At 39.8% G+C, this 24,877-nt stretch overlaps 1 protein-coding gene and 1 pseudogene across 2 annotated transcripts in view; both read left to right on the top strand.

Moving 5' to 3' along the window:
- CACNG3 (calcium voltage-gated channel auxiliary subunit gamma 3) overlaps window positions 1-24,877 on the top strand; it is a 117,129-nt gene that overhangs the window by 2,509 nt on the left and 89,743 nt on the right. The window lies entirely within an intron of this gene.
- LOC150009755 (large ribosomal subunit protein eL30 pseudogene) lies at window positions 20,823-21,164 on the top strand (annotated as a pseudogene).

The raw sequence follows: 24,877 nt of genomic DNA, 5'->3' as shown, positions 1-24,877 counted from the left end.
TAGCTTCCCCTTTAGGACCTATGATTCCTGAACCCTTAACATTTCTCAACTGAAGTTTTCTCTTTTCTCCAACATCACATCCTACGCCCACCATCTGCACAGGGAATTGGAGCCCCAACCTAGGCATTCTGTGAAAAGTAAGAATTTGAATCATGTAGGAATTGGCTCAATCTAAGGTATGTTCTTGGTCAGATTAATTATTTTGAGAAAATTTGTTGCAGACTCAACACAATTTGGCCCAGCTACTTTTTTGTTTACATTTTGAAGTATTAAATACAGTAAGATGTATAAACTTTAATGAATCACAATAAAATTTTAGCTATGTGTACACCCATGTAACCAAAAACTAGATGGGCCTGGCTGAAACTGAAGCCAAGATTTTTTTTAGAGAGTGGGTGGAGATGGAGGAGGGTATAGGAGGAATAAATGGTGATAGGAGACTTGACTTGAGGTGGTGAACACACAATGAAGTGTACAGATGATGTGCTGTGGAATTGTGCACCTGGAACCTATATGATTTTGTTAACCAGTTCACTCCAATTAGTAAAATAAAAAGAAAAAAGAAAGAACAAAAAGAGTAAACAAACAAACAAATAAATAAATGCTACAACTGCTTAAAATTTTTTTTTCTTCATGTACTGACTACATCAAGCATTCAAGAAATTTGCAGGAGCCTCCAGTTTCTGCGCTGGCAAACACATGCAGTAGACAGACTTATGCTCTGATGGACTGAAGGTGCGCAACCACCTCCTGTTTGGTATCTTCTGTCTCCCAGAACCTCAACATCTTCATTTTGTCTGGTACTTTAAGTGTCAAAGGATAACTACAGGGTGAAAGTGGGGCTTTTGTAGCTCATTTTTTTTAAAGATATAAAATTAGAAGAGTCAATACATCCACACTTTTTTAAGAATCATGAGAGAATGTAGCCATTTTATCCAAAAAAAGATAAATTGTCTGCAAATATTTGCATAGCTGTCATGAAAGTGATTTGAAATGTTCTGTGTGGCTCAAGTGGGTAGAAGTGGGGACTAGAGGTAAACAGGTTTTACCTCAAAATAAAAATGTATCCAGTGTAGAATAGGAAGCTTTAAAAGGTAATGAGTTCCCCACCACCAAGGATATTCAAGTATAAGAAATATATTCAAGTACATCAAATGCTTTCAAACTTAGCTAGTTATCAGAGTCACATAAGGGGCTTAAAAAATAAATTATCAGGCCGCCCAACTAGATTCTCTGTTTACATAGCTCTGCAGTGGATCACTGGAGTATGAATTTTCTAAAAGTCCTACAAGCTATTATGATATTAAATCCAACAAGTACTGAATATTTACAATGGGCCTAGGGATGACTACACGTGTTAGAAAGAATCACATTGCTGAAGGAAGAGAAGGGATGTTTCCAGTTTTCATCTCTACAACTCACCCTAATGGCATTCATATTAGCATTTACTAGGAGGTAGGACAGTTCTAAGAATTTTGAAAAATTAACTTTCATCTTCAAAGGAGCTTGGTGATATATATATATTAGGTATTATTACCCTTATTTTACAAATGAGGAAACTGAAGCTGGAAAAGTTATGTAACTTTTCCAAGGTCACATACTTCAACTCAGCAGTCGCTTACTCCACCTAAGCCATGTTTCTCCTCAGAACATTTGCTAGAGAACATTAACTCATGCTCTGATGGATATAGGTTGCTACTGGTACAGACATTAGCTTATGAGAATGCCCAGACACATGGGTCTTTCAATTCAGATGTTCCACCTCCCAGAACACTCAGCATGCCTGTGTGGTGTCTACAGGGTCACAGGAGCCACCAAACAGGCACAAACTTAGAGGCAACAAAGGACATGCTTCAAATGTAAAAACAATCGACCTATATAGAGACACTCACACTGAGAAACCAAAACGAATGCCTGACCCGTTATCTGGAAAGCATGCAAGGCATTCACACAGTGGTGCCCCAACCTGCTTCGTGTTTTCAAGAGCAGCATATGAATTTGAATGAGAACATGTTCGATGTGTGATGCTCTCGTTAGGAAAACCTCTTTCCTGAAGTCCTAGATGTAATCAAAATGATGTATTTAGACAATGGAAAGACCACTGCACTGGCCTGGGAGTAAGGAATCCTGGCAGTAAATCATATTTTTGTCACTAACATTTACTTGAATTGTGTGTGTTATTTTACTCATTTGGACCTCGGTTTACCCAAATCTAAAATGAGAGCTTCAGCCCTGACCAATGTGGCTCAGCTGGTTGCAAAACAAAAGGTAACCAATTAGATTCCAGTCAGGGCATGTGACTGGATTGCAGGTTTGGTTCCCAATTGGGGTGTGTATGAGAGGTGAACAATTGATGTTCTTTCACATACATGTGTCTTTACTTCTTTTTCTCCCTCCTATCCCCTCTCTCTAAAGTCAATCAATCAATCAGTCAGTCAGTCTTTAAAATGAGAGTTTCAGTAAGATTAGGGAGTACCAAGCCCTAACTTCCATGTGGACTAGGTAGGTGATGTAAAGTGTGACAAAAGCATTTCACAGTCCTTTTAACTCAGTTCTGTGGGGGGCAGGGAGGATAGTAGTGCATTTAGGAAGATGTAACTGAAACTTTGTCTCAAGGTGGGGGCAATAGAGAGTGGTGGGGGCTGTGGCAAATTGGAGAGCACAAACCCAGTCTAAGGGACAATTACTACTTAGCTTAAGTTGATTTTTACCCTGGGGAAATACGTACCAATTTGGCCCAATATTTCAAAATTTAAAAAGCCAGATGTAAAACCTCTTGATTTTTAAAACGTGGGCAAGTAATTCAACTTTTTTAAAAGATGGTGTCAGTCAAACCAAACTTACTTTGTAGCTGAATTTGACCCTTGGGCTGCCAGTTTTGAATCCTGAAAATGATCTAAGATACCCCTTTAATTCAAATGTCTCATATTTTCACATTTGATTACTGGATTGCTCTTCATTAGTCAATAATCACTTTTTTAAATTAATTTTTAAAGTGCCTACTAAGAAAGGAAAGCTCATTTAAGATTTTAGGACAAGGAAGTTAAAATTACAGAAAAGAGTTTCAATAAACTGCTATTTCTGCTACAGATGGGCCTAGATGACATCAAACATCTGGCTGAAAAACTATAAAAAATTAGCCAGTTATTAGAAGTTCCCTTATATTTCCAAATCTCCAGATGGTTAGCTTTTTCAACCAGATGGGGTTCCAGCTTTACTGATGTGTTTGGAAGCCATCAGAGAAGCAGCAAAGGCATGGGTGAGGACAGAGTGAGAGAAGGACATAACAGTAGCTGAATATTTCCTGTGTGCCAAGCCCAATGCCAGGTACTTTCAAACACATGAACTCATACTTTTCCTATCTCTTATCTTCCCCCAGTAGAATATAAACTTGATAAAGACAGAGATTATTGCCTGTTGGTGGCACTGCTATATCCCTAAAGCTTACAAATAATATCAAGTAGTCATTTCTGTGCCTCCTGTCCTAGATTTAATGCTGTGCCTTCCTTTAGACATGGGTGTGGAATATATCAGGACTCTTACCCTATTTCTTACTCCTGACCTCCTTCCTGTTCCTTTCCCTGCACTGTTCCTCCTTTTTCCTAAAGCCCAAGAAAGAAGTGAGCTAGAGGCTTCAGGCAGGATGGGGAAGAGTGACCATGACTGTATTTGGGGGGGGGGTGTCAGAATTGGGGTGGTGGCAGGATTAGTAAGGGTGTGAGCCTGACTAACATTCAGTCAGAACACATCTGTGTAGCCATATGAATTAGTAGAATGTTGACATATTTCCCTACCTGTTGGTAAACAGTTCCTGGCCCAAGTCCCCCCACTCCCTGCACCTCAACCTGCACCATCTAGCCACCCTAGCCTTCCTGGAATCTCCCAGACATCTGTGAGGTCCATCAAATAAAGGGTTAATACCTGACCCAACAAGGCCATCATGATCCTGCTCCAGCCCTAAGAAAACATTTGTTCTGATTGGCACTTCTTGGGTCCTACTGGTGTTTAAATATTTTGACTATTACTCCTATATGTGTCATCATTGGTGGAAAAGCCCTACTCCTCTTCTTTCTATCTTAAATCCAGCCCCTCTATCTTCTGACTCTAGGACTCTACCCATCTTAGGAATTAGATGCCTTGAAGATACTTCTGTTTGGTTCATATTTGAAATTTTATCTTCTGGATTAGAATAAAGGCAAGTGATTTGCAGTCAGTGGTTGGGTGGCCAGCATGGGTTACCCGGATCAGGATAAAATAAAACAAGGAATCTGGCAAAAAGATGACTGTGTCCTTTTAATGATCTCATGGAGCAGTGTCTAACAAGCTTACGTAAGGGGTCCTCTGATTCTCTCAGGAAGTGTAAGTTTGTCTGACTTAGGTTTCATTATGAATTCAAGCCCAGCTGCATAGTTATATGTTTACTTGTTGAAAGCCTCAGAAGACCCACGTAAAATTTTTGTTCAGTAGAGATGCAAATGATTTCTATTTATTAGAGGAGACATTGTGGATTTGTTGCCTACCTTCTAGGACATTAATCAGTATTACGCCTAACTTAACAATCTCATCTCAGAATACTTTCACTGAAAAAAAAAATCCCCTTTTGAAGCAGTTTTGTCATTCAGCTGGTTCCCTCACTGATGCATTGAATAAAACTTCACATAAATTCCATATATATATATATATTTTAAGAGAATTGTGTTTATAACAATTTGAAAATTATACTCTGACATGTTTTTGAGGTTAAAGAGAAACCTATAAAACTCCAGTGCTGTTTTTCTTTTCCCCCATTCCCACAACCCCACTTTTTCAGTGTAGGAGCAAATGGGCCTTTAATAATTTATGAGAGACAACAGAGAACATTAGACAATAGGAGCTTTGAAGTCAGGCAGCCATGCATTCTTATCTTAACCTCTGAGCATAAGTACCTTCATCTGTAAGATAAGAAAACAAAAGTAGCAAGTGCTTTCCACTGTTTCTGTGTCAATTCTTCTTCTGGTTTCTTCATTCCTTCATACCTCTAAATAATATGTTGACCAGTAGTTCTTTATTAATCCATTTTAGACAATATTTATTTGCTAAGACAAATCATGTTAGCTTTCCTATACCACTATCCTTCCTCTTAATACTTTTAGTTCCTCAATGGCTCCAAGAAGAATTGTTCATCAAAATTGAGGGTGTCTGGAAAAAAAGAGACTAAGATGTCAGTCCTGGATTGGGTACTTATTAGTCAACACAACTGTTTATCTGCTCTTGTGTCTACTTCAGCAAGAAAGTTGAGTTAAACACCAGGACTGAGAGAGGGACTGGCAATGGGGCACCCTGTTAGGAATGGGGAGGTCCTATGAGTTTAATGGATCCAATAGTGGATAGCTGAGTTTGAGCCATTTTGCCAGTATCCCACCCAACAGAGCAGCCTCTCAGGCAACAAGGCCCTAGCCAGGGTTGCATGATGTTTAAGAAGATGTTGCCCTGCCCAGGATGGCTTGGTTTAAGGGTCAGGCAGGGGCTGAGAGTCAGCCCATGCTTCACTCCCCAAACCATGCACCATGGCCCAGAACTGAGTTTATCTAAAGGGAACAGGGCCTTTAAAAAATGTTCACAAGGTACCACAGGTTCAGCAGCATGGGGCCATGAGTTGTCAATGGTGAGAGCCAGCATGGGATGAAAAAAGCTGAACCAGACTCAAATAGCCCACATCAGAGAAGGAAGTGGCAGTGGAAAGTCCCCCAGGGCCCTCCAATAACCAGTGCATGTTCCTCTCCAAGACAGTCACCAGGTAGCACCCTGCCATGCAGATAGTCCAGCCCATCAGTGTTAATTGGAGAAGCAGTAACAAAAGAACAATAGAGGTTTGCACCTTCACCCAGCCAAGTGATACTTTGGCCTTCTTTTTTCTTTCTGCTCCCTTCCACAACATACTGAAGGTGCTAGAATCTAAAAGAGGTTGAATCAAAGATACGACTTTTCAATCAGATATACAATTGAAAATTTTAACAACCAAATATGACTGGAAAGTTATGAAAGCTTCCCAAAATGTCATGAAAGAAAAGAGGTATTGGATATAACACAGTTGAAAAATAAAAGTTACATGTTTATACTCCACTGATTTGAGACTCATCGAATAAACATGATAAACATCATTATGCTTTGTCTCTAAAATTCTAAAAGTTTAAGACAAAGTTGTATAGAACATGAGACATATATCTCAAGGGTTGGCAAACTACAGTCCATGAACCCAAATCAGTTCATTGCCTATTTTTGTACAGGTTGAGAATACTTTGTACATTTATAAATGGTTGAAAAAATAAATAATATCCAATAATATTTCACAACACAAAAATAATAAATTTATATTTCAGCATCTATAATTTTGAATGTTGCCAATAAAAATTCATGGAAACTTCTTTTTCCTCTTGTTATGTATATACCTACATAGTATCTTCAATTTTGCTGCCTAGCTTGCAAAGCCTAAAATATTTACTGCGTGGCCCTTTACAGAAAAAGTAAAGTTTGACAACCCCTGGTATATTTCACTGAATAAATATATAGAAATCCATGATAGCATTTATTTCTGGAAGTACTCTTTGTTTTTCCAAGAGTTCTGAATTGCTTTTCTTTTTCTAGCACTATTTGCCTTTATCATAGACTCTTCACCTGATCAGTTATTCTGTTGAGTCATCTTTTGTTTCCTGGAGAATTCTCACTTAGTTCTTTGTTCCTTTATGTCTTGGCCTCTTTTGGAGACATGGGGAGGTTGAAAGAAAGTCGATGAGATCCTCTTTTCTCTAATGCTCTCCAGGAAAAGCAGCCCCTCACCACGTGCACAGGAAATATTGTTGGGGCTGGCAAGAAAAGAAAGATTTGCAAGTCAATATTCTGATGGCAATAAAAAGCAGTGACACACAGCTTCTGGGTGGGTGAAGGTCAAGAGTTTGGGGACCATGAAAGACAGTTGGTATTGGGAATCTATATAGAGGTACCCCCTCCATGTAGCTCCATGGATAAGGTTTGGTATGCTGATGAAGCCTAGAAAGAAATATGTGAATATGCACTTCTATAGAGAGTTTCATACTCCAAAAATGTTAAGAATCACTAATACATTGTTTAGAATGAAGGCCAAGCCTGAAATGGTACTAGGAATTATCTAAACATAGGTGATAATTGAAGACACTAAAGTACAGAAGAAGTGCTAGAGAAAACCCAGTGAGTATAAGGAGGGAAAGTGACAAAACCCAAAGGAGTACTGTCACTTATGGGGCAAGAAACAGAGGAGCTGGTTAAAATTGAGAAAAAGCAGAAATAAAGAAGGAGAAGGAGAATTCAGGATTTGGCTAGCATTTTGAGGATCTACTGAGGTTTACTCCCAAGTGATGCAGATAAACAGCAAAGTCTAGTCTAGAAGCTCTCCAGTCTAAGAGAGCTCCTAGCAAGGCAGCAGACTCACCTGGGGGCTGCTTCCTGAGTTTGTACGACCAACCCACTTACCGGGTAGGTCTGCCCTTCCTCCTAGAATCAGTAAGCAGGCAAGATACCAATATGGATCCTCAGTTATACTTCCAAAGAAGCTGAAGGAGAGGATGGTTCATGAGAATCCCAGAAAGAGATGACAAGCAAGTAGTACAAATAATTAATATCTAACACTTAATGAGCACGTTCTTTGTGCCAAACTATGATTATTGGGACAGATGAAGCATTCATTTCTAAGCTAAATTCTGACTACTTATTTATGTATTTAACAGGTATATAACATGGGACTGTTCTAAGTAAGCACTTGACAAATAGTATTCAATACTGTGACTTCTCAAGAGGTAGATAAGTCTATTGCTCCCATTTTACAGAGACACCCAGAGAGACACATGGTTAGTAAGAGGCAGAGCTGGAACTCCAATGCTACTCCATGCACTTCTGGATAAACAGATGCAACTGCATCTCTTAATAGCCCTGTGAGCTACTTGTAGGCCTGTTTCACCAATAAGGAGACTGAAGCTCAGAGAAGTAAAGTAGCTCACACATCACCTGCTAGGTGGTGGCAGGGCTGGGACTTCAACTAGAAGCCTCACCATAATCACCACACTGACTCCTTTAATTCAAGGGCCCAGGCCTGGTGGGGTAGGTCTTCTCCAACCTGCCCATTACTATGTCAAAGGCAGTTCCATCTTAGTCCCTGGCTCTGAATCTCTCAATGACTAGAAATATTGTGAAAAATAATAAACTCAAACTTTGCCAATTTTTATTCCAAATCCAGAAAGCACGGTCATGGAAAAGAAATGGTAAAACTAAAGAGATTTAGATGTAGGCTGCAAAAACAAACAAACAAACAAACAAAAAATAACACCACCTCTGAAAATCAAACATGAATTTTTTTAAAAGTGCTGACAAGGATGTGGAGAAAAGGGAACTCTAGTGCATTGTTTGTGGGAATGCAGACTGGTGCAGCCACTGTGGAAAACAGTATGTGACGTCCTCAGAAAACTAAAAATCGAACTGCGTTTTGATACAGTGATCCCACTGCTGGGATTATACCCCAAGAATCCTGAAACACCAGTTCAGAAGAACCTATGCACCCCTATGTTCATAGCAGCATTATTTACAATAGTCAAGTGATAGAAACAGCCTAAGTGCCCTTCAGTAGATGAGTGGATCAAAAAGCTGTGATACATTTATACAATGGAGTACTACACAGCAAAAAGAAAGAAGAAACTTCTACCATTTGTGAGAGCATGAATGAAACTGGAGAGTATTATGCTAAGTGAAATAAGCCAGGTGGCAGAAGACAAATACCATATGATCTCACCTATAACAGGAACTTAATGAACAAAACAAACAAATAAGCAAAATAGAACCAGAGGCATGGAAACAAGGAACTGACTGACAGGGACCAGAGGGCTGTGGGGAGGGGGACAAGGTGGAAAGAAGGGGAAGGGTCTAGTCAAAGAACATGTATAAATGAGCCATGGACATGGACAACAGGGTGGGGATTGACTGCGGTTAGAGGGGCAGGGCAGAGCAATGGGGGGAAAATTGGGACCACTGTTAATAGAACAACAATTTTTTTTAAAAGGCATTTAACAGTTTTTTAAAAAGCCACACCAGCTATTAGAATTGAGAACAGTTTCTTTCCCAAAGAGTCTGATGGTGCAGTTGAGTGAACTATCAGCAGGTTCTGACAACTTCCACACTGAAGATGGAGAATTTGCAAACTCAGGAATGCCATGAAGTTTGTGGTAGTCCCACCTGAGCCTTGGCCACACCATTTATTTGACTTATTTAAGTTTTAGAGTCTATGTCAGGCAGAAATCAAGATTTCTGGCTAGATAACTCTGTGACTTAGGGATCTGCAGCCCAATTTTTTTTAAAGTATATTTTGTTGATTACGTTGTTACAGTAGTCCCAATTTTTTCCCTTTGATCCCCTCTGCACAGTATTCCCCTTCCCTCCAGCAATTCCACCCCCCTAGTTTATGTCCATGGGTTGTGCATATAAGTTCTTCTGCTTCACCCTTTCTTGTATTATTAACTTCTCTTGTCTATTTTGTACCAACCAATTATGCTTCTTAGTCCCTGTACCATTTCCCCATTTTCCCCCTTCCCCCGCCTAGCTAATAACCCTTCAAATAATCCCCATACCTATGATTCTGTTCCTATTCTGGTTTGCTTAGTTGGATTTTGTTTTTATTTTTTAGATTCAGTTGTTGATAGTTGTGAGTTTGTTGTCATTTTAATGTTCACAATTTTGATCTCCTTTTTCTTAAGTAGGTCCCTTTGACATTTCATATAATAATAGCTTGGTGATGATGAGATCCTTTAGCTTTACCTTGTCTGGGAAGCACTTTATCTGCCCTTCCATTCTAAATGATAGCTTTGCTGGATAGAGTAGTCTTGGTTTAAGTCCTTGCTTTTCACCTTGAATACTTCTTGCCAGTTCCTTTTTGCCTGCAAAGTATCTTTTTAGAAATCAGCTGATAGTCTTAGAGGCACCCCTTCGTAGGTAACTCTCTGCTTTTCTCTTGCTGCTTTTAAAATTCTCTCTTTATTTTGAACCTTTGTCATTTTAATTATTATATGTCTTGGTGTGGTCCTCTTTGGGTCTAGCTTATTTGGGACTCTCTGTGCTTCCTGGACTTGTATGCCTGTTTACTTCCCCAAATTCGGGGAGTTTTCCTTTATTATTTTCTCACATAAGTGTTCAATTTCTTGCTCTTACTCTTCTACTTCTGGCACCCCTATGGTTCGGATGTTGGCATGTTTAAAGTTGTCCCAGATGTTCCTAACCCTCTCCTCATTTTTTTCAATTTTTGTTTCCTCATTCTGTACTGGTTGGGAGTTTTTTTCTTCCTGATGTTCCAAATCATTGATTTGAACCTTGGTTTTCTTTCCTTCACCATTGGTTTTGTGTGGATTTTCTTTCATTTCATTTAGCATAGCCTTCACTTCTTATCTTATGTGTTTGCTGTACTTAAGCATATCTGTCAATCCTGTGAGCATGTTTATCACCAGTGTTTTGAACTCTATGTATGTTAGGTTTGCTATCTCCTTGTCGCTTAGTTCTCCCATTGGCACCTTGATTCGTCCCCCCTTTTGGTCCATACTTCTCTGTCTCCTCCTCTTGGCAGGCTCCTGTGTTTGCTTGCCTCTGGTCTTAAGTAGAGCTGTTGCATCTTTTATGTTGTAAGGGGCGGAGCCTTAGGTATTCATCAGTACAGAGCGACCTGTTTCGCCACACTGTTGTGCTGTTTGTGGGGGAGGGATATGAGAGGGAACAATGCTGCTTGCTCAGCACTCGCTTCTTTTCCAGGCCCTTCTCCCACTTTGTATGGGATTGATGCCTCACTAGCTGTTGCCCTGACCATTGTTCCCGAAGTAGGTGGGTCTGCAAAAGTTCTAGGACCATGGGGCCCTTTAAAGTAGCAGACTCTGCTGAAAGATTGGCTATTTCTTCCTTTACCGCAACCCGTACTGGTTTGCACAGTCAAAAGCGATGAGGCTTGATTGTCCCTGGCACTGGGATTGTGAGCTGTGCGATCTGGTCTGGTGCTGGGAGCGCTCCCCTGGTGTCCCTCCCAGCTTTTTAAAATGTGTGACTGCACTTTCCACCGGCCTGCCACTTCCACCACTGTTGCCACCATGACACAGTGTCCTCTCTGCCCTGGCTCCACCCCTCTTACCTGTCTGAATGAGTATTTCTTCTTTATATCTTCGTTTTTTGAACTTTTATGTAGCTCAATTTTCTGGAACTTCTGGTTGTCTCTACTTTTGAGGTAGTTGTTTTCCTTCTTAGTTGTGGAGGGAGACGCAGCGTGTCTTTCTAAGCCTCCATCTTGCCTGGAAGTTCTGCAGCCCAATCCTTATGCAGCACTCAGAGGCCAAAGCTATCTCTGAAAACCACCAAACACCCACCAGATCTGAAATAGACAAATGTACCACAAGACCTCGTTCTCAGTGATAGAGAAACATTATCAAATACCTTGTTATCATTGAAATACTCTATCTACCATATTTCCCTGAACCACCAGTCTAGACCCAGAGCCCAGCTTATACTAGATGCTCAATGGATATACACTGAATTTGTTGCATGAGGTAATTCAGTTACCTTGAGCTTCTCTTAGGAAACCATACTAATCTCTAGCAATTACTCTGCTGCTCTGAAGTGCTTACAAACACCTTTTAAATAATATCCTGTCATCCCTGCCGCAAGTGTTAGTAATGCAGGAGCCTGTAGTTTGAGGCAGTTTGACTAGACAACGTTATTTCTTCATCCCTTACTTTCCATATTTTCCTTGAAGATTACCTGGAATAGTTCACAGTCTCTTTTAAAAATTCCCTCAATACTCTGGTGCAAACTTGAGGGAAGAAAAAATAAAGTATAGATATAAAACATGCTGTGTGGACACATTGTGTACCCATCCAGCAGATACTGTTTCTATTCCTTGGGCATAAGGTTCTATGTATATTTAGTTATCTGCATGCTTAGGAAATTGAATTTCCATCATTCTGTATTCTGCAATATATGCTGTTCAGCATCATGTATAGCTGCCTTGAAATGCAATAATACCTACCTGTTAAATTAAACTGATTCAAAGATCATGGGTGTCTTCCATCTCCTCATCTGTTATAAAATTCTAATATCTTCTGTGGACATTGGTTTTGGCATAGAGCAGTTAATATAGTTGCACATTTACAGCAAATCATTTTCACCCTTTGCCAATTACAGGATGGCAGAACCAATTAACTATTTATCTGCTTTAAAATGCCTTAAAATACATACTAGCAAATAAGTCCTTGTTTTTTGAAATGTTATTTTTCAGCAAAGGTGAATCTGGCTCACAATCAAAGGACTCTTAAGCATATAGAGAAAAATGAAAAGACAGTATCAAGAGGCAATGTTGCAAATCTGAGCCCAAGTTCTGCTGCACAGCATAGCAATTGCTCCTTATGGCTCTTTCACTTTGGTGAGTGATAGCTTAGCTTCCAAGCAGCAAGAAGATGGCAGGGGCTGGGTTCCAAGTGATATTCAGGGATGAACCCAGGAAAATTTATTCTGGGCTACCCCACAAAGATAATTATGCAGTTAGAGTCCCTGGGGCTCAGTTGCAGTCATGTCTTGTTGGCTTAGGGAATGGAGAGTCCTAGCCCAGCACCCTGGACTTTCTCCAAACTGTTCTAAAGCAGGAGGTTGGGCTGGGTGGGAAGAAGGATGAAATGATAAATGGTGTGATCAAGGAAGAGTACCCTGAGAAGATGATCTTTAATCTAAAATATGAAGGAGATGGGGAACCTAGCCAGGTGGCTCTCGGTGGATGATCACTCCAGGCAGAAGGAATAGTGAATGCAAAGGCCTGGAGGTGGGGATGTTCCCAGGATGTTCAGGAGCAAAAAAAAAAAAAAAATAGTGTATTTGAAGAGGAGGAGCGAGGTGGAGAGGCATAGAAGATCAACCAAGGGTACTAGAGGCAGGTAGGTCAGGGTCTTGAAGGAAGTTGTAAGGACTTTGACTTTGAACCCAGGAATAACATGTTCTTGAGTTTGCCATGTCTGAGTCTTCTCCTTAACTGCATTATTTGCTGCTTGACAGAAGGAGCACTTTGTCCTGTGACTTCCTTTGCTCCTCACAGCTAAACTGTCAGCTCCAGTCTTTAACGCTTTTGCCTCACCTCAGCCTTGCACTTCTCTAAAACTGGACATGGTGGAATAGCATCTCTTCAGCATTGTTGTTCTTCTTTCACTAAAGACAAGCTCATATTGGTCTCAGCATTATATTTATCATTGTGGGGAAATGGGGTAAAAAAAAAAAAAAGACAACAGCATGGAGGTTTCTAATGCTTACTTAATCTTAGAGTCATTGTCCTATCAGGCAGGCCCTCCCTAATCACAGATTCCCACCCTTCTCTGCTCCAGCTAGTATATTCTCTCTCATGCAGGGCCCCCTTCCCAGCTTGGAGATCCTTAGGAGGTGTGAAATGAGTGGTTTGCATTTGGGGGTCCTCCAGCCTGTGTCACCTGCCCTAAAAATGCTAGACACTGCATTGTGCACTGAGGATTCAACAGAGAATAAAGTAGACAAGTTCTTGTCTTTGGTAAGTTCATAAATGTGTAGGGAAGAGGCTGAGAAGTGCACCCAGATGAACAGTGCAGGATGCTCCTGGAGCTTGGAGCAGGGGTCCTGGATTAGTTAGGGGGGGGCCTTGTCACAGAAATGTTCTCTTAGGACTTGAGTGTCCCCAAGTTGCCTGACCTACAGCAAAATGCACCACTTGCCAAATGCACCAAAAGCTTCTGTAGGGTCAACAGAGAAAAACTGGCTTCTACAAAGTGCTGGGGCAGTAGTAAAAATGAATTCAGCCTCCTGGTTTCTGATCCCTAAGCAGAGCGGGAAGAAAATGAGATGATAACTACCTCTAGGAATCTATGGAGACAAACTAAATGACTACACATTTCTCTCTTTAAAAAAAAATCCTGGCTATTTAATTTTTGTCATGTTCTTTTGAGTAGCATATTTTTCTACTATGTTTCTTACTTAAAATACTTTTAATATAAAAATAATACAAAAACACATTTTCAATATAAATTTTTAAAGCAAAAACAGACAAAGCAAAGTTTCCCCTCTACCCTCACTATAACTCATTCCCTTGCCCCTTATATGATTGCTACTTCCAGTTTAGTAAATATCTAATGAATGTCATTTCCCTATTTTTCTGCTCTACTAAGTCAAAGGGATTAGATAGGTTATATTTTTCTCTTCAAGTTTAAACTCTTTATACTTCACTTAAAAACTTTTAAAGATTATCTTACAATTTATTAAGACATTTAGTTATGCACACAATTTAAAATATCAAATAACAAAAAGAGGTTTTAATGACAAGCATTCTCCTCAGGAGTGCTCACCCCTCCCTACCCCAACTCCTACTCCTCATAGCAAGCTTTTTTTTTTTTATCCATTTCTGACTCTATTCTTCTCATGGTTCCATCGAAATCTCTACATATATGTTCACCCTCTATTTCTTGATTTATAATCTATTGACTTTCTGCCATAATAGGTGAGGATTTAGCTAGCTCACTCCACCTTCTGTATTGATTACCTTTCTAATGTCTAAAAAAATAATATAAATCTTTCTTTCTTTTGCCATCTACCTTGGGTAGAATGTCTAACTTCCCACCTTATAGAATTAGGATATTCACATTATCCCCTTTACCTACCTATGTCTGTGAGTTGCATTTTTACTTTTCATTGTCAAAATTCGTTGCATTTGGATTCTGCTCTAGAACTATGCTAACGTCTTCCACATTGGGACTATAGATCAATTCTGAAGTCTGAAAACAACTGATCATAGTTTGATTATGTACACAATGTTTATTGCAAAACCAAACTATTTTCTAGGATTACGTTTTCCTCTTTGCTGATTCAATGTCACAATCTTTCAGTCATTCAAAGAAAAATATCCAAATGAAGTCTCCTTTCTAACACCTAACCAGTTGTTCAAAATCCTGCCATGGCTTTTGGGTACATTTTTCATTTTTCCTGGAGTTTCTGATGAACTCCAACTGTTCTTTTAACAGGGTGTTTTAAAACAAAATTGGGTTTTTTAAATATAAGCTTTGTGGTGAAGTAAAGAACATTCTGGAAAAAAATCCCTCCTTTTTTCTGCTTCTTTGGTACAGTGTAATAGTTAAGAACTCAGCCTTTTGAGTCAGATTGCTTGGTTTCACATCTCGAGCCAACCACATAAAGTTGTGCAACTTTGGGCATGTTACTTAACCTCTCTGTGTCTCACTTTCCTCATTTATATTTAATAAGTTAATATTTGTACAGCACTTAGAATAGTGCCTGGCACGTACAAGCACTAATTTGGCATTGGTTGTTACCATCTTCCTGTGATGAACAGGTTGGAAAGGACCTGCCCATCTGCATTTTCTGCCAACAGCAAAGAATCATCCAGGCCATTGTTCTGCTGCTCTGTTAGGCCTCAAGAATCTTCACAAGTCTTTGTTTCCCAGAGTAATACAGCTGATGGAGACCCTGCCAGGAATCCAGACTCAAAGTCTTTTGTAGTGATATGGTGATATGTCTTGGGCTTGATTCTTTTTATACTCATTGATGAGGTGATGAAAACCTTAGGCAATCTGTATGAGCCACACTGGGAAACATGAGCACTTAGTAAATAACAACAGGAAATGTATACTGAGTGCTTACATGCGTTAGCCCACTTAGTCCTCTCAGCAGCCTGATGGGGTGGCTATTATACCCAATTTACTAATGAGCAAATAGAACTCAGAGAAGTAACTGTCCCAAATTTTCAAAGCTAGTGAAGACTAGAGGTAGGATTCAATCCTAGGTCTTTTAAACCTAAAAGCTGAAGTCCTTAATGATGATGTTATAGCCCAGTATTCTCAAAGGGTGTTGTTAACCCCTGGGGAGTAAGAGGAGCCCCTACCGAAGGCCATGCCATGGGGGTCTGCAACATCAAAACTACTTAATAGCAATAATAAGATGTATTTTTTCCTTTTTTACTGTGTTGACATTTGCACTGATGAGACAAAAACAACTGTGGGTGACAATGCTGGATCCTGAGCATGAACTACTCTCTTATAGTCAAGAAAATGCTAGTTTCAGTTGGAAAAGCCCTTGGTGAAGCGGTAGAAAAGTATCAATTTTATTACATTTTAGTAACTCTTGAACATTGTATATTACAAAATGGTAAGAACATATAAAGCACATAGGCTTTATGCCAAAATGCACTGTTGGTTTCCAGCAAAGACACTTGTGTGAATAAGCTGTGCATTGAACTAAATAGCTGCTTTTCCCCCATGGTACACCATATTTACTTAAACATCAATTGACAGGCAAATTATGGTTCTTCAGGGTTGGGGATCTGGCAGACATTTTCTCAGAAATGAGCTAAATGAGCCTGTCACTTCAAGAAAAGCAACTGACAGTTTTTGTTGTCAAAGGTTTCAAGTGAAAATTAGAATTTTGCCTTTACCTGCTCCTGTGAGCAAGTATGATTTTAAAAATATATTGGGTAATGAAATGTGCTGTATTTGAAAGACCTGTATAACTCAGTGAACCAAGACTTAAATGTAAGCCGTGACACCATAAAAGTCCTAGAGGAAAACATAGGCAGGAAAATTTCAGATATCCCACGTAACAATATCTTCACAGATACATCTCCTAAGGCAAGAGAAATAAAGGAAAAAATAAACAAATGGGACTACATCAAACTAAAGAGTTTCTGCTTAGCAAAACAAAACATCAGCAAGATGAAAAGGAAACCAACCATATGGGAAAACATATTTGCCAATGATATCACAGACAGGGGACTGATCTCCAAAATAGATAAAGAGCTTATATGACTCAACATCAAGAAAACAAACAACCCAATTAAAAAATGGGCAAAGGACCTGAACAAACACTTCTCTGAAGAGGACATACAGAAGGTCCATAGGCACATGAGAAAATGCTCAACATCATTGGCCATCAGAGAGATGCAAATAAAAACCACAATGACATACCACTTTACACCAGTCACAATGGCCATCATCAACAAATCAACAAACAACAAATGCTGGCGAGGATGTGGAGAAACGGGAACCCTACTGCACTGTTGGTGGGAATGCAGACTAGTGCAGCCACTATGGAAAACAGTATGGAATTACCTCAAAAAACTAAAAATGGAACTACCTTTTGAACCAGTGATTCCACTGCTAGGATTATACCCGAAAAATCCTAAAACCCTAATTCAAAAAAATTTATGCACCCCTATGTTCATAGCAGCCCTGTTTACAATAGCTAAGTACTGGAAACAACCTAAGTGCCCATCTGAAGATGAGTGGATCCAAAAACTGTGGTACATTTACACAATGGAATACTATGTAGCAGAAAGAAAGAAGGAACTCCTGCCATTTGCAACAACATAGATGGAACTAGAGAGAATTATGTTTAGTGAAATAAGCCAGGCAAAGAAAGAAAAATATCATATGCAAAGTATCTTTTGAGAAATCAACTGACAGTGTTATGGGAACTCCTTTGTAGGTAACTCTCTTTTCTCTTGCTGCTTTTAAAATTCTCTCTTTATCTTTAACCTTTGACATTTTAATTATGATGTGTCTTGGTGTGATCCTCTTTGAGTCCAACTTGTTTGGGACTCTCTGTGCTTCCTGGACTTCTATGTCTATTTTCTTTACCAAATTAGGGAAGTTTTCTTTTTTTAATTTTTTTCAAATAAGTTTTCAATTTCTTCCTTTTCCTCTTCTTCTGGCACTACTTATGATTCAGGTGTTGGTACATTCAAAGTTGTCCCAAAGGTTCCTAATCCTCTTCTCATTTTTTTTTCAATTCTTCTTCTTTTTTTTTTTTTTTTTGTTCTAGGTGAATGCTTATTTCTTCTTTTACTCCAGATCATTGATTTGAATCCTGGCTTCCTCCCCATCACTGTTGGTTCTCTGCATATTTTTCTTTATTTCACTTTGTAGAACTTTCACTTCTTCCTTTATTTTGTGACCATACTCAATAATTTCTCTGAGCATCCTGATAACCAGTGTCAAGTTGGTTATCTCCATTTTGTTTAGTTCTTTTTCTGAGGTTTTGTTCTTTTTTTTTTTTTCTTTCTTTCTTCATTTGGGCCATATTTCTTTGCCTCTTCAATTTGGTAGCCTCCTGTGTTTGTTTCTGTGTATTAGGTAGAGCTGCTATGACTCCCTCTCTTGGTGGCATGGCCTAATACAGCAAGTGTCCTATAGGATCCAGCAGCACAGCCTCCCCTATCACCCAAGCTGGGTACTTGAGGTGTGTCCTTCATGTGGGTTGAGTACACCCTCCTCTTGTGGTTGAGCTTTTGTTGCTGTTGGCAGATCAATAGTAGGGATTTACCCATGGCCTGTCAGCTGCAAGGACTGGCTGTGACCACTGACCACCAATATCTGCCCTCTGTGGAGCATCAGCTGTGCAGGGACAGGGTGATGCTCTTACATGGTCTGTAGCTGTCCATTGGGTGCATTGGCTCTGGGGTTTCCCTGGTGGTGCAGGCCTGTGTTTTTCCCAGGGCCCCCTGCCTAAGCTATAAAGCAAGCTATGATGGCTGCTACTTGTGCTGGAATTGAAGATTCCCAGTCTCAGCCAAGTGGTGAATCTAAGCTGGGTGCTGCTAGTGCCAGACTAGGAGCTCACTGAGGCCAGTTGAGCCAGTTGTTGCTTGTTTGATAAGATTTAGAAGTTGTGAAGCATGAGCCAAGACCAGTTATTCACATGGTAAAGCAGCTTGAGTGGCCTTGGGTGTGGCAGAGTCTCTGGGGATCTCCAAGGCAGGGCAAACAGTGTTAGCCAGTTTGTTGGAGTCTCACATATGGCCCCAGCTTGCTGGGAGAGGTTTTAGAAAAGAGCCAAATGCCTCTGCTGGTCTTGATGCCAAAGCCTTCAGTTCCTCCCTGTAATCCACTGGTGCCTTTTAAGCTGCTACTCTGGTGCTGGAGCTTGGAGGGAGTGAGTCTGAGTAGGTGAGTCTGTGTGTGGGTTCTTTAAGAGAAACTGCTTGGGGCTCCAGCAGTTTCTTCCACAAATTCAGCTTCCATTGTTTTTCCCAGCCAGAAGTTGTGGGGACTTATCTTCCTGGCACTGGAACCCTGAGCTGAGGAGCCTGGTGTGGAGCTGGGGCTCCTCACTCCTGATATATTTCTCCCAAATTTTACCCACCACATGGGGGTGAGAGACCAGCCCATTTCACATTTGTGCCCCTCCTACCTGTCTTGATGGATGTGGTTTCTTTAATTCCGTAGTTGTCAGACTTCCATTCAACTCTTCCTGATTGTTCTGGCTGGTGGTTGTTCTATATTTTAGTTGTAATTTTGATGTGGTTGTGTGAAGAGGTGAGCCATGTCTGCCTATGCTGCCATCTTGACTGGAACTCTCAGGTTTAAATTTATAAATTGTCTGTCTTCTACCTGTATTAAAACAGACTGTCCAGATGGAGAGTTTTGTGAATGGAAGAGACTATTGAATAGTCACTGAAGAAACACTTCTCCTGACCAATCCCAGTGCCAGTCACTGGGTAGCAGAGAAATGGGAAATAGAGAGGAATTTTGGGGATGCTATTAAGAATCTCCATTCCTGTCTGTTTATTGTTTTGTTAGCTTCACATCCATTTTCTTCACCTGGTAACAGTACTGTAGTCACCTCTCATCTGGGGTTTCACTTTCCATATCTTCAGTTACCTGTCATCAACTATAGACTGAAAATATTAAATGGAAATTTCCAGAAATAAACAATTTATAAATTTGAAATTGTGCCTTTCTGAGTAGCATGATGAAATGACATATAAAGAGTCTTGCTCCATCCTAAGTGTAACTGACTCCAGCCTGGCTCTCTGGATGAGCATGTGACCCAAGAATGACCTTGAAGATTACCATAACTCACCAAAATTTCATGATGATTTTGCACCCCTCCCCCAGGGGACATTTGGCAATGTCTGGTGACATTTTTGGTTGTTACAGTTGGGTCAGGGTATGGGGGAGTGTACTGATATCTAGTAGGTGAGAGTAGGGTGGTTCTTAAACATTCTGCCATGCACAGAACAGCCCCCAGACAAGGAGTCATTCAGCCCCAAATGTCAAAAGAGCCAAAGTTGAGAGCCCTGGTTGAAAGATAATGGGAAACCACCAAAGGTTTAAAACAGAGGAGTAATTTTTTTAATTGAATTTATTGGGGTAACATTACTTAATAAAATTATATAGGTTTCAGATGTACAATTCTATAATATATCATCTGTATATTGAATTGTGTGTTTACCACCTCAAGTCAAGTCTCCTTTCATCACCATTTATCTCCCTTTACCTTTTTCTACCTCCCCACATTCCCCCCTTTCCCTCTGGTAATCACCACACTGTTTTCTGTGTTTATAACTTCTTCTTTTTTTGCTTAATCCCTTCACTTTTTCACCCAGCTCTGCAAACTCCCTTACCTCTGACCGCTGTCAGTTTTTTCTGTCTCTATGAATCTGTTTCTATTTTGTTTGTTAGTTTATTTTGTTCATTACATTCCACATATAAGTGAAATCATATGGTATTTGTCTTTCTCTGACTGGTTTGCTTCACTTAGCATAATACTATCCAGGTCCATCCATGCCGTGGCTTCTTTTTTATGACTGAGTAGTATTCCATTGTGTAAATGTACCACAGCTTTTTTATTAACTTGTCTACTGATGGGCACTTGGGCTGCTTCCAAATTATGGCTATCGTTAATAATGCTGCAATAAACATAGGGGTGCAGACACCCCGACCATCTTGGCAGCTGCACTTGGTAGGGGTCTGTCTCGCATCTCAGGCAAGAAGATCGTGGCCACAAAGAAGATGAAAAAGTCGCTGGAGTCGATCAACTCTAGGCTCCAACTTGTTATGAAAAGTGGGAAGTACATGCTTGGGTACAAGCAGACTCAGAAGATGATCAGACAAGGCAAAGCCAAACTGGTCATCCTCGCCAACAACTGTCCAGCCTTGGGGAAATCTGAAATTGAGTACTATGCCATGTTGGCCAAGACTGGTGTCCATCACTACTGTAGCAATAATATTGAATTGGGCACAGCGTGTGGAAAATACTACAGGAGTATGCACACAGCTATCGTTGATCCAGGTGATTCTGATATCATTAGAAGCATGCCAGAACAGACTGGTGAAAAGTAAATTAAGCAAAAATTTTTTTTAATAAAACTGTCCAGAGCTTGGTTAAAAAAACTGCAAAAAAACAAAAAAAAACAAAAAAAAAACCAACAACAACAAAAAAAACATAAGGATGCATATGATGGGGAGCCCCCGAAAAGAGAATTATCTTCTGAAGGGTGGGTCCCTTATAAGTATAGGCTTCCACTGCTAGGTGAGTGTTCTAGGAACCCATCTGTATCAGTGTTCCAACTGGCATTGTTGTGAGAGGCTGCATTCAGCTTCAGTGAAATTTTTTTGAGAACTCTTTCAATGCATTTGCCCATTTCATAATGGGTGATTTACGAGAATGCACCTGCTCACAACATACTGAGTGCTCAGCTGTTTTTGACCAAAAAAGGGATGGCCCTGTGCCCTACCCTCCCTATTCACTCAGATGAAAGAGTCCACAAAGGGAAACATTTTGCCGATGGTGAAGGAGTGAAACAAAAAATGGCAGAAACACTAAAAAGCATCAAATTCAACAAGTTCAAAAACCATTTTGAGCAATGGAAAAATGTCTCAATAGGTTATTGCAACAAATGGAGAGTATACTTTGAAGATGACTGAAGTATAAACATAGAATAAACACACAATTTTTTATAAATATATTCCAGGTGTTTTGTGTTTTTTTTTTTTTTTTTTTTTGCCCTCCCTCATATATTCTTTTGAATTAGTATTTCAGGCTTCTTCAGATATATACCCAGAAGTGGAGCCACTGGGTTATAATGCAGTTCCATTTTTATTTTTAGAGGACCCTTCATACTGTTTTCCACTGTGACTGCACAAATCTGCATTCCCAATGCATGAGGGTTCTATTTAGTCCACATCATCACTAGTACTTGTTGTTTGTTGATGATAGGCAGGTGTAGGGTGATATCTCGTTGTGGTTTTAATTTGCATTTCTCTGATTATTAGTGACGTTGATCATTTTTTATATGTCTATTGGCCATCTGTATGTTCTGTTTGGAGAAGTGTCCATTCAGGTCCTTTGCCCATTTTTTAAATATCTTCATCCAAGGATATGTTTATTGATGAAAGAGAGGCAGAGAGAGAGAGAGAGAGAGAGAGAGAGAGAGAGAAACATTGATGTGAGAGGGAAACATAGAATGGTTGCCTCTCATACATATCCCAACTAGGGACTGAACCCATAACCTAGGTATGTGCCCTGACTGGGGATCAAACCCACCCACAAGTTTTTAAGGTATGAGATGATGCTCCAACCAACTGAGCCACCAGGCCAGGGCTTTTGCTCATTTTTTAAGATTGGATTGTTTGGGGGTTTTTTTTGTGTCGAGTTGTATAAGTTTTGTATCAATTTTGGATATTAACCCCTTATCAGATGTATCATTGGCAAATATGTTCTTCCATTCAGTGGGTTGTCTCTTCATTTTGTTATGGTTTCCTTGCTGTGCAACACCTTTTTTTTTTTTATGTAGTACCATTTGTTTATTTTTTCTTTTGTTTCCTTGGCCCAGAGAGATATTTCAGAAAAATATTGCTATGAGAAATGTCCGAGATTTTACTGCTTATGTTTTCTTCTAGGAGAGTTATTGTTTCAAGACTAACATTTAATTATTTCATACATTTTGAGTTTATTTTTGTGTGTGGTGTAAGAAGATGGTCTGGTTTCATTTTTTGCATATATCTGTCCACTTTTTAGAATATCATTTATTGAATAGCCTATCTTTACCCTATTGTATGTTCTTGCTACCTTTGTCAAATATTAATTGACCATATATGAGAATATGTTTATTTTGGGCTCTCTATTCTGTTCCTTTGATCTACATGTCTGTTTCTATGCCAGTACCATGCCTTTATGATTACTATGTTATAATATGGTTTGATATCAGGTAGCATGATTACTCCAACTTTGTTCTTATTTCTCAAGATTGTTATGACTATTCAGGGTCTTTTGTGATTCCACATAAATTTTGGGGATATTTTTTCTAGTCCTTTGAAATATGCCATTGGTATCTTGATAAGAATTGCATTAAATCTATATTGCTTAGATTGCTTTTGGTAGTATGGACATTTTAATGATGTTAATTCTTCCAATTCATGAACACATTATATGCGTCCAGTTATTTTTATCTTCTTCAATTTCTTTCTTCAGTGTATTTATAATTCTCTCAGTACAGGTCTTTTATATCCTTGGTTAAATTTATTCCTTCGTATTTTTTATGCAATTGTAAATGGTATTGTTTCCTAAGCTTCCTTTTCTTTTTTTTTTAATGTTTTTTATTGATTATATTGTTACAACAGTTCCAATTTTCTCCCCCTTGCTCCTCTCCACCCAGCACCCCCCTCCCCCAGCAATCCCCCCCAAGTCCATACCCCTGGTTCGTAAAAATTAACTATCCCCCCCCTCTCAAATATTAGGACCCTTTGTAATCTTGTAAAGGACAATGGGCGAAGGTCTCGTGCTCCTCTAGCTGCTTCAAGCTGGACATGGTCATCGTCCTACCTACCCTTGGGTCCAGGAAACCCTAATAAGAGTGGGGGTGTGGAGGGGAGGGTGGCCTTCCCACATGGGGAAGGATCGTGCAGACTCCAGGTCAGTTGGCTGTCTCCGGTCAACGGCGTGCTTGGTTTAACAGACTGGTGTCCTTGTTGTGTTCTGGGGGCAACAGATTTGGCGAAAAGTGTTAAAAGACATCATTCAATCCATAACTACTAGATGACAAAAGGCAGGGATTAATTTTTCAATGTTCCATATTAGGAAAAAAAAAGGGGGGGGCTTCTTTGTAAGAAGGTGTGCTAGGCACATCTCACCTGTCCAAAACCCTTTTGCCCATTATACTTAGTTTGGGCTGAGGTAAATAGTTTAGGTTTTCCCCCTCTCAGACCTCTGGGCCTTTTCTGTCCAAGCCATTAGGATAGAAAAGAGAAACCCGTTTTAAAGTGAGGCCCACAGACCACCCCATTCTTCCCCAACCCAGCCATTGAGTTCAGTCAAGCCGTTGAGTCTCAGGAGGCAGCGCTGCAGAGAGTATTAAGTGAGGCTTATGCGTACAGACAATCACTCAGGTAATGCGATCATAGGCTTATGTCCTTTGAAAACAGAAAACACGTGTTAATTTATGTAACATAACCCACAAACAAGTCTCTAAATCTGTAAGACTGTCTTATTGGGAAGACATCCAGTTGCAAGGCACTTGAAATTCTATTTGCCTGCAACTTGAATATCTTTGATGATATCACAGACATGGTTTAATTTTCAAGTGAAACCATATTTTAAATGAGAAGAAACTTTTAAGACGGTTAGTTGACCTATTTTATACTCTACTACTGATCATTGTGATTTTCCTTGAATAATAATTCTTCTCCCTAAGGTTACCCTCCTTGTCTTTAAAGGGACTACATTAAGTCCATTTTTAATTTATCCTGTTCATTTGCATAAACATAACAAGAGCAGCAAATGGTCACTTTTGATCTTTAGTTCTGCTTTGCTGGAACTTACCCAAGGAATATTTGGGGGGACCCTCAGTCTGTTCTTCAGGGCACAGAAGCTGAGCCACATATCTGGCATTCATCCTTGCCTGTACACACCTGTTTTTTCCAAGTCTTTCTGGTTTTTCATTGCGCCTTAAGGTCCCTTCTAGCCATCTTTCAGGAAAACAACCTTCGTTCCTTCCCTGGAAAGATTGCTGTGGACCGCACAACCAACCATGGTACCAGGCCTTTTATCTCACGGG

The sequence above is a fragment of the Furipterus horrens genome, unplaced genomic scaffold (genome assembly GCF_987537825.1).
Source record: "Furipterus horrens unplaced genomic scaffold, mFurHor1.1.pri manual_scaffold_5, whole genome shotgun sequence".
Classification (NCBI taxonomy): domain Eukaryota; kingdom Metazoa; phylum Chordata; class Mammalia; order Chiroptera; family Furipteridae; genus Furipterus; species Furipterus horrens.
The sequence above is the reverse complement of the archived record's forward strand: the minus strand, read 5'-3'. Positions and strand labels throughout refer to the sequence as shown.